Source organism: Protopterus annectens, chromosome 9.part0 (assembly GCF_019279795.1).
Source record: "Protopterus annectens isolate FY-2018-M chromosome 9.part0, PAN1.0, whole genome shotgun sequence".
Classification (NCBI taxonomy): Eukaryota; Metazoa; Chordata; order Ceratodontiformes; family Protopteridae; genus Protopterus; species Protopterus annectens.
The window spans coordinates 1,311,975,432-1,311,986,146 of record NC_056743.1 but is presented as its reverse complement, the minus strand read 5'-3'; positions in this window follow the sequence as shown (position 1 = coordinate 1,311,986,146).

Sequence of the window (10,715 nt, the reverse complement as noted above, 5' to 3'; positions counted from 1 at the left end):
GTAAATTATATTGTGGCATGTACATTTTGCCCACAAGGTGGGGTGTATGCTGTGTGACACAGTATCATGATGTTATACTCAGTTCCTTTGCCAGCAATGTGCCAGGTGCAATACAGAATATCACAGAGCTATGTGCTCACACAATGTGACATTCCTACTCATGGTTACCAACCTGCAGTAAGGCAGGTGTCCATTAGAATGTCATACATCTAAGCTATTCCTCATTGTAAGGATACAGCTACGCATGTGCACAGCTTGGCTGTCCTACACACTATATCTGTGAAAGGTGCACCTAGTGTGCAGCAAAATGTCATATTGCTGCATGTGTATAGAGTCTGCATGCCTTACTGACAGCTATCTGCAGAGGATACTTAAAAGTACTCAATTGTATTTATTATTGCTTGGTGTAACTCATTCTAAGCCTTTTGGTTTAAACACTTGGGCTTCGGACCAGTTGTTTTGCACTGAGAGGGTTTGTGGTCTACACTGTAGTGGCAGAACAGGTAGTTTACATCCTTCTAGGTTGGGAACTGCTGATTGAGGGCTCAGTGTCTGTTATTCCAAAAGTGTATTAATTCTGGTTTAAGCACTTGGGCTTTCAGGCCAGTTAATTTACATTAAGAGGGTTCGTGGTCTGCACTCTTGTGGGAGGAGAGGCTGGACTCTGCCATTCTGAGCTGGGAATTTCTGGTTGAAGGCTTATAGTGCATGCATATCTGAACTGCTTCTTACTGAAGTTGGTGCGCCTTGTTTGCTGTGGCATAGACTGGATTTGGGCCTGCTGGATCTAGCTTTGTTTGTGTAACTTGAGCACTAATCCAGGCATTCTCTAAAGTATTCAATTGTATTTATTACTGCTTGGTAGTAACTTGATTAAAATGTAGCTATCATTCTAAGTCTTTTGGATTAAGCACTTGGGCTTCAGACCAGTTGTTTTACATTAGGAAGGTTTCTGGCATGCACTGTGGTGGCAGGACAGGTAGCTTTCATCCTTCTAAGTTGGGAACTGCTGATTGAGAGCCAAGTGTCTGTTATTCTTAAAGTGTATTAGTTCTGGTTTAAGCACTTGGGCTTCAGGCCAGTTATTTTACATTAAGAAGGTTTGTGGTCTGCACTCTTGTGAGAGAAGAGGCTGGACTCTGCCCTTCTGAGCTGGGAATTTCTGGTTAAAGGTTTATAGTGCCTGAATATTTGAACTGTATCTTACTGAAATTGGTACACCTTGTTTGCTGTAGCATAGACTAGATCCAGGCCTGCTGAATCTAGCTTTGTTTATATGCTTGTTGTTTGTTGGTTAATTCCACCTAATATGCAGCTTCTCAGCACTTCTGTGGATCACTAGTGATATCTGCATTGCTTACTGTACTTATTTCCTTGTTTCACTTGAAAGAAAGTTACTGTTTGTCATTTTTGCATTTAAGTTACCTGTAACACATTGCACTTAAGTTACCTGGCACTTGCTCACTAAAGCAATTATATAAGTAAGCACTAAAAATTAAAAGCACTACACCCTCACTCCCCACTGGCCCTGGTTTTCAATTATTAAGGAATTCCCAATATTATTCTAGCATGTCCAAAGGTCAGTTGTCAATCTCCTCTCCGGTCCAGCTGGTGAATCTGGGAATCTTGAGGCAATGTTACAACTGCCTCATGTACACAGACAACCCTCTCCTCCTCCCAACAAATTCCAACACATGTGAGAGATGAGACCATATAGCCAAACTGGAGGCTAAGCTCTCTCAACTCAGTACTGGCATAACCAGTCAGGAGGAGAAGGAAACCACACTCACTACAATTCCAGTCTCACATAGACCTACCACGACAGCAAACCAAACACATAATCACACAAAAACATACTCGGAGGCTCTAAATAAAGATCTGCCGAAGCAGCAGAGACCTCCAAAGCAGACACCCAAGCAGCCGCTACCCCAATACAAAACACGTGCAACACATATCTCACAAAGCCAGTGTGCCAAACAGTCACAGCCCTTAAGACTAATCAACACACCTGATACACTTGTAATAGGTGACTCTATCGTCAGGCACACTGATGTCCCGCTCACCAGGCTGAACAAGGAGAGGGTCACGGTGAGCAGCCTGTCAGGCGCTAGGATCCGCCACATAACACAAGCACTCAGGTCACTCCAAGGCAAGTACAAATATGACTCAGTCATTGTCCATGCTGGTGTGAATGACCTGAGACGTACCTCCCTGGACTACATGAAAAGAGACATAAAGGAGCTCTCTGAGCATGTAGCCCAGGCCGGTATGACCCTGACCTTGAGTAACATCTTACCCTCCCCAAGAATTATGCCACAATATGAAGACAAGATGATCAATTTCAACAATTGGCTTAAGTACTGGTGTCATTCAAAGGGGATCCAATGCCTGTCAGCTTGGGATGATATGCTCGACAAGCCATGATGCTTCGCTAGGGACGGCTTGCACCTGTCACCCCTGAGCTTTCGGATATTGGCAAAGGCTCTTGCTACTCCCATAGTGCCTTTTTTAGGCAAGGCTCAAAAGACAAACCCACCTCCATAGGTATCACAAGAGATAAGAAACTAAGAGTAATGCTACTCAATGCCAGAAGTCTAAACCTCAAGATGCACGCACTTGAAACTCTCCTTAGCATGGGGAACATCGATATCTGTGCAGTAACAGAAACCTGGTTCAGGGCTCCCGAGAGCACCCTAGCACTACCAGGTTATACCTCATACCATGCTTTTCAGCCCCAAAACTTGGATCGAACCACAAAAGGAGGGGGAGTATCGATATTCATCAAAGGTACCCACACCTCCAGGTTGGTGGCAAAGCACGAAGCATCAGAGACTATCCATGTGCAACTAACAGTGGGTAAAACTGCCTTCCAGTTTATAGCCTGCTACAGACCACCCTCCCAAACCCAGGAACCCCCACTCGGCCTTCCTGAGAACACTGGAAAATATGAAGCTCTTTCCAAACACCATTATATTGGGTGACTTCAACTACCCAAACATAGACTGGGAGCATTACTCTAGCTCCAACACCCTAGCCCAAAGGTTCCTAGAATTTATAAACTCAAATGCTATGGAACAACTTGTTACCACTCCCACAAGAGGGGAAAACATACTGGACCTGATCATCACCAACATGGGGACTCTATGCTCCAGACCAGAAGTGTATCCCTCACTGGTAAGATCACACCATAAACTAATCTCACTGGATATTCACATCCCGAACCCACCCCCTGCTCAGAAAACCACAGTGAAAAACTTCTCTAAAGTAAATTTCACACTCCTCAAAACTGAGGTGGAATCCTTCAAAGCCCCAGGGCCTGTGGAAAATACGGCCTAGACTGCAGAATCCTTTATAAACGCATTCTATGAACACCTTCAGGAATGCATGGATCATGTGATCCCAAATAAAACCAAGACCAAAAGCAGACAAAGGCAGACATCCTGTCTGGTGGACCCCAGCCATAAACAAACTATACAATAGAAGGAGGAAGCTGCTAAATGATAGAGCAAAATCCCAAAAAGGGAAGGCATCACTGATCAGTAATAGCAAAAAACTATGGGCACACATAAAATTGTCTAAGGCCAGCTTCGAGAGAAAAATTGCACAGGACACTAAGGATAATCACAAGGCTTTCTTTAGTTATGTTAGGAACCTGGGTGGTAATTCCCAGATATGCTCAGAATTAGTCCAAAATGACAAAAAATACACCGAACCCACAGACATTGCCAACATCCTAGCTGACAAGTTTAGCACAAACTTCTCCACCCCCTCCCCACCAAAAGGGCAAATATCTATCCCAGCAGAGTGCTGCCCCCCTGACATCTCAGATGCTCAGGTAAGAGCCACCCTCTCCAAAGCAAAAAACACAGCATCAATGGGACCAGATGGTGTCCTGGGCTGTGTCCTACATGAACTCCAAGAAGAGCTAAACCCAAACATAAAACTACTGTTCAATCTCAGCCTTACTACAGGATATGTGCCCAAAGAGTGGCGTACAGCAACAGTGGTCCCTCTCCATAAAGGTGTTGCCTCAACGGATCCTGGAAACTATCGCCCCATAAGCCTGACTAGCTTGGTCTGCAAAGCTAAGGAAAGGATCATCATGGACCTCATAAATAAAGATATTGGGGACCTACAAATACTGGATCCTACCCAGTTCGGCTTTGTTAAGGGCAGATCCTGCCTCTTAAACCTGGTTGATTTCTTTGAAACAGTCACCGAGGCCATTGACGAGGGGAAGGTGGTCCACACAGCCTACCTGGACCTCGCAAAAGCCTTCGATACAATACCCCACTCTGGCATTATAGATAAGCTCACCAGCTTAAATATAAACCCCTATGTCACTAGATGGATTGCAAACTGGCTCAAGAACAGAACCCACATGGTTAGAATTGCTGGAGCCATGTCAGACTCCAAACCAGTTACAAGTGGTGTCCCACAAGGCTCAGTCCTGGGACCTCTCTTGTTCGGTATATATTTCTCGGAGGTACAGGCCAACATGGAAGGACTGTGGCTGACCAAGTTCGCAGATGACTGCAAACTGGGCACCATAATCGACTCTCCAGTTGACACAAGCATCCTCCAAAAGGGCCTCATAGAAACAGACAACTGGTGCCAGAGCCATGGCCTCAAGCTAAATGCCAAAACCTGTATAGTCATCCCCTTTGGCAAAAACAAAAGGCCCACAAATTACCACATAGGTGGTAATCCATTAAGTACAGAAGAAGTAATTAGGGACCTGGGGACCCAAGTTGATAGCAATCTCTCATTTGACAACCACGTGGCCAAAGTGGTTAGAAAAACATTTTATATAGCCCACCTAATCATGAAGGGATTCACATCTAGATCAGGGGACGTCATCGTGCCTCTTTACTCATCCCTCATCAGGCCCATAATTGAGTACAATGCCCCTTTTGGGATGTACCTTACCAGACACCTGCAGCAACTGGAAAGACCCCAAAAGTACCTCACCAAGAGGATCAAAGGGCTCAAACAGATGCCATATGCTGCCCGGTTAAAGAAACTCCAGCTCTACTCAGTGGCATACCACCTGTTCAGAGGTGATCTGTGCCTGACGTATAAAGCCATGTCCAACCCGGAATTAATGGACATGCTGCACCTCAGAAAATCCAAATCCCATCGAGCTACACGCTCGAGACTTGAACCTCAGCACTGAAATAAATAGGACATGCTGGAGGGACAGATTCATAACCCAGAGGCTCCCTTCACTCTGGAATAAAATCCCAGTCCAGGTTAGGCAGAGTCCCTCATTGACTCTCTTCAAGAGGAATCTTGATGAGTGGATGGGAGATCGTAGGTTTACCCTGGGTATCACTTCTGTGTCACTGTTAGACAGAGGCACAGTATACTAACCTCGAAAAAGGGCATAGCAAAATAAATTTAAAATGGGTGGCGAAAGCCAAACACATTCTGGCTGGGCTTATAAATGCCCTAGGGCAGATAGCCTAGTATGAACCTATGAACCTATGAACCTATACATGAGGAGCATGATAGAATGTCACTGTGCTGTATGGGTATATAGCATGGCAGGTTTACTCACAGGTAACTTCCAGAAGTGCATCGGCTGCATGCCAGAATGTCACATCACTGCCTCTGCATACATTCTGACAGCCCTACTCACTGGTATCTGACAGGGGAAAATCAGTTGCATGCTGGACTGTCAGAGACCTACAAGTTCACTCAGTTTGGCAATCACTGTGGGTCTAATGTGTAATGGCTTCAGAAAAGCACTGCTGACTATTTGCAGATAAACATGTCATATAGCCGTGTGCTGGCTATAGTATGCATTATTGTGTAGTTGTGTATATTGTGTAGATCGGTGTACATCATGTTGCATGACCGTACATAAAAAGTAAGATTATATGTATGCATACATGATGGAGATTAGATAAGAGGTATCTGTGTAATTACCAAACACAATGTAACTGTGCATATTACAATAAATACATGACCTTATCTAGTAGAATGCATTGTACAGCATAACTTTTTCTAATGTATATAAGGCAAATTATGTCTACAGTATTTATATCTTGGTCATGTATGCATGTGCAGTGTCATAATCGATATACTCTAAGTATTATATTTAAACATAATTCTAAAAGAATGGATATTAGTACATGGTCATTTCTAATGGTCCAGTTGTGAAACTCATTGAGGAAGGCTTCAGTAATATATTTTGTCATTACACAACATTAGCAGTTTTTCTCATCTGTAACTTACAGGGGTGCGTCTGCTATAGGACACACATGGGAATCGTCAGTTGTAATAACATTGTTCCAAGACACATTTTTCATCATTTACGCAATGATACTGCTGTTATCGTGGTGAAACATTATGCATCACAAAGGATACATACACAATGGCACAAACTGTATCTTCAGCTAACATGAATACAACTTAAAATATTAATATGACACACAGGTGCATTAATGGTATGAGTAATATAACAATTTCCCAATCATTTCTGATGTTCCATTTATATTTATAGAATGTAAATCCACAACATCTTAGTTTATCAATGACTCTTGACAAATATTACATTAGTATGAATGTCATTTTCATGTCCACACAAAGAGTTAATTCTGCATTTTCAAATACCAGTAAGGAACACATTTGTTGTTTGAAAACAAACAAGTGAATGATTGATAATTCAGAAACATGACTTCATGACTTGACGCCATGAATAACAGGGGGACAAAGGCCCAAAAATAGGGACAATTTTTAAATCTTGCTCTTGCAAACTTGGAAAATTAATTGAACAAGAGGTTTCATACTAACATGGGGAGATTTATTAAAGCCTACATGTTTTTTTTTTCTGTGTAGGCATTACGCCATGCTGCTAACATGGGTACAAGCATTTTTAGATTCAGTAAGAGCTGCTGAGCGGCACGCACGAGCGTGCCAACACAGAAACTTCTGTGACATGCAAATCACCTCATAAACAGGTGAATCTCATGCAAATGAGGCAGGTGGAGCATCCAGCAAGAAGATAGGCAGCCCTGCAGACCCTGTGTCAGTGTCTGTAGTGTACACAGAAAAATTCTGTGTACAGTAATATAGACAGACAAAATGGGCTGTAAAAATGTAGATAGACAGAAATCCAAACAACACTTTCCACCGGAACAAAGCAAAAATAAAAAGAAAACCATGGAACAAGCCAAGGAAAAGCTTCCAACTTTAATACAGCTTCACAATGGTTCTTCACAATACACAGTAAGCGCTTTTATCCACACTGGACTTCTTCAGACTGAATACCGTGATTAGAACATCTTGTTATAAATAATAATTTAAAAACACACATGACACAATTAATGATGATGTAACCTCTTCCTTTTAAGGTAGGCTACAAAATCAAGATCTATCATTCAGCTTAGGTGGATAGCAGGCATTCAGCCTCACCTGCCATTGATACTCTTTACACCTAAGCTCTTTTTCAGCATCAAATCTATTATAAACATTTGTTACTTCATCTAATACACCAAATGTAAAATCTACCTTGCAACCACTATTTTTATAATGTTTTCCGAGAGCATTCTTCTCATCTTTGGTAGTAACAGCATATTTATGCTCATATATTCCCTTTTGTGGTGCGTCCAACATAAAAAGCTTGACATGACAGGCATATAGCCAAATAAACAATAAATGTAGACTTGCAAGTAAATCTGCCTTGTAACTGAAAACAATACTCACCAACCATAAGCTCTTTAATGCCAGTCATATTACAACTAATGCACATATTACAACTAAGACATTTAAACATGCCTGGATTTACACACTTTTCAGGGAGGGGGGTTAATTTTGCCTAAAAAAGATTTTTAAAACTTTTTCCCTTTCTTTGTACAAAAACTGGTCTTTCGCCTACAGCTTTGGCAACTTCAGAACTAGACTTAAGCAATTTCTAGTTAGTAGAAATAATATTTTTAATGGATCTGGTATCTGTACTATTATCTATTTGCGTACATCCTGTGAAATCCACCTGTTTGACAACCTGTATTTTTCCTTTCCTTATTTGATTTCTTTCACTAAAAGATTCATTAACTACCTTTTCTGGGTACCCTCTCTGAATGAACTTATCACATAATACTGTACCTTCTCTTACAAAGTCAGCTTCTTTGTCAATAAGTTGATCAACTCTTTTTAACTGGCCTTTTACAATGTTTTTCATTTTACTTGAATGTAAACTGTCATAATGCAAATATGTGTCATTTTGACCCTTTTTCTTGAAAATGGAAGTTAATAATCTATCCCCTTCTTTATAAATACTTAAATCCAAAAAATGTATACTTTTTTTATCAGACAGAAGTAAATTTTAAAAAGGAACATACTTCATTTAAATATTTCAGAAACAGTTCCAAAGTGATAACATCCCCTCTCCAAATGAAAAAGGCATCATCAATAAAACACTTGAAAAAAAAATAATATTTTTCATAAAATTGATTTCAAAAATATGACATTTTTCCCATCCATGCATATAGATATTGCCGTAGCTGGATGCCATAGCAGCGTCCATGGCTACCCCATTAATCTGTTTATACAGCCTGTCATTAAATTCAAAGAAGTTGAAACTCAGAATTAGATCTAACATTTCCATTAATAAACTAACCACCTCAGAAGAGAATTATTTTGATCTGATTAGTTCAAATATAACCATTTCTATTCCCTCATCATTTGGAATGAACATATATAATGATTTCACATCAAGCATAACCAGATAATCTTCACTATTAACCTTAATATTCTTAATCTTATTTTTAAAATCAAACAAATCTTTTATATAAGAAGTACTTTCAGTAACTATTTTTTGCAAATATTTGTCTACAAATATCACCATGGCCTCAGTCTTACTTCCATTGCTTGCTACTATTGGTAGCATTGGCGGGTCATTCAGGTCCTTATGTATTTTAGGTAACCCAAATAATCTACTTATTCTTGGAGCCTCTCCAGTAAGAAAAAGCCTTATTTGATCAGTAATATGTCCTGCCATGAACCATTCTTCAGTTCATAGGTTCATAGGTTCATAGGTTGGTACTAGGCTATCAGCCCTAGGGCCTATACAAGCCTAGCCATAACAATTCCCTGGCTATTTCTTCCCACATTATTTACTTTCCTGGACCCCTGTCTAGCAGGGTGACTGACGTGATCCCTGGGGTGAATTTCCTTTCTCCCATCCAATCGTCAAGGTTCCTCTTGAAGAGGTCCAAAGAGGCACTCTGCTTGACATGTATGGGCAATCTATTCCAGAGTCTGGGGAGTCTCTGGGTCAGGAACCTATCCCTCCAACATGTTTTGTTTATTGTGATGACAAGGTTTAGATCCCTGGAGCGTGTAGCTCTGAGGGATTGGGATTTCTTTAAGTGTAGCATGTCCAACAGCTCTGGATTTGACATGGCCTTGTATGTTAAGCAGAGATCGCCTCTGAGTAGACGATATGCGACAGAGTATAGCTGGAGTTTTTTAAGGCGGTCAGCGTAGGGCATCTGCTTTAGGCCTGTGATTCTTTTAGTGAGGTATTTCTGAGGCCTTTCCAGTTGTTGCAGATGTCTTGAGAGGTACATACCAAATGGGGCATTGTATTCTATAATGGGTCTAATGAGGGATGAGTACAGTGGGACAATGACCTCCTTTTTCTGGATGAAAAGCCTTCGTGATGAGGTGAGCCACATAGAAGGATTTCCTGACTGTTGTGGCGATGTGGTTATCGAAGGTGAGACCACTGTCCACCTGTGTCCCTAAGTCTCTTATCACACTTTCTGTGTTTAGTGTACTGCCACCTATATGGTAATTCATGGATACATGTTTTTTCCCAAAGGGGATAACAATACATTTCTTGGCATTGAGCTTGTGCCCATGGCTCTGGCACCAAGCATCTGTTTCTGTAAGGCCCTTTTGTAGAGTATCCACATCATTTGGGGATTCAATAATGGCTCCCAGTTTGCAGTCATCTGCAAACTTTGTTAGCCAGAGTCCCTTAGTGTTGACCTGTACTTCAGAGAAGCAGATGCCAAACAAGAGCGGCCCCAGGACTGAACCCTGAGGTACTCCACTTGTCACTTGTCTGGAGCTGGATTTGGAGTCGGCTACTTTTACAGTGTGGCTTCTATCAGTAAGCCATTTAGCAACCCATTGAGTGACATAGAGATTAATGCCCAACTTAGTAAGTTTATCTATGATTCCAGAGTGGGGGGTGGTGTCAAAGGCCTTGGCAAGGTCTAGATAGGCTGTGTGGACCACCTTACCCTTGTCCATGGCTCTGGAGACTGATTCAAAGAAGTCAATCAGGTTCAGGAGACAAGAATGTCAATAAATGGATAAGCTTTTTTAACTTCGCTAAATAATGATTAACTTGTAAAAACTCACATCGGCTAACATTTCTTCCATTTTATACACTAAAATGTCAGCATTGTTAAGTAAATCAGTGAGCAACTTTTTTTGCACCACATTCAAATTAAAATACTTAAATTCAGATTTGCTTTCAAGTACCTCACTAATCTGTGGTTCACATAACATTAGAAAGAGTTCCAACTCCTTTTTTAAGGGTGGATTATAAACACTAGGTTTAGAAAAACTTGTGTTTTTGAAAGGAGCATTAGGAGACAACAGTTTAAAATTAAGTTTTCTTACATAGTCCCTCAGTGCATTGATTGTGTTGCATTTGTCCGCCTTTTTTGAAAACACAAAGTTCCATCCTTTCTTTA